Source organism: Trachymyrmex septentrionalis, unplaced genomic scaffold (genome assembly GCF_001594115.1).
Source record: "Trachymyrmex septentrionalis isolate Tsep2-gDNA-1 unplaced genomic scaffold, Tsep1.0 scaffold277, whole genome shotgun sequence".
Taxonomy (NCBI): domain Eukaryota; kingdom Metazoa; phylum Arthropoda; class Insecta; order Hymenoptera; family Formicidae; genus Trachymyrmex; species Trachymyrmex septentrionalis.
The window spans coordinates 10910-11647 of NW_017305438.1; positions in this window are offsets into that span (position 1 = coordinate 10910).

Here is a 738-nt window from a genome sequence, read left to right on the forward strand (position 1 = left end):
TCTATCCCTTACATTTACTGATATTTTTAACTTTATAATGTGTCAAAATCAACCTATTTATTAGTTTCAAAGTATTCATATTAATGTATGTACTTTGTAAATAATAAATTAAATTTGAGTCAAAATTTATTATCAAATTTAATACATTTTTAAGAGTTAAGTTATTTAACTACAATGTTTTAAGAATCCCCCGCGCAGGTCGCGACCTTGTCGTGGTGCAAGGACTCACCCTGGACCGTCCCGGGCTCGGGACCGTTTTAGGCACTTGCCGAGGTGGGAGAAATGGGGTAGCCAGGATCGGGTGTCGATCTGGGGTGCTATCCTATGCGGACTCCCCTCGGTAATCGGGCAGTGGGCAAGCAAAAACGACCCTTTTTGCTTCAATGTTGAATAAGTCGGTAAAAAAAATCATGTAGAGGTATATCTATAAAAAAATATTAAAGATAAAAATTCACTTTTTTGAAAGTTGCAAACCCCATTTGCGAGCAATTTTTAATTGGCCTCGTGAAACTTCGCAAATTTCATAAAAAATTTTCAGAATTTATGCATCTTTATTTATGTTCGTGTAATTATATAAAATATTAGTAGTACTGTTTTTTGAAATACTGGTTTGAAAAGTAGAAGTTTCAAGCTTTAAAACGCTTTTTTAAAAATCTTGATACGATTATTTTTCACTGAGTTATTGCTATTTGAAAATATTAAAAATTTGTGAAAAAAACTTAGTGGTCAGGTTTACGT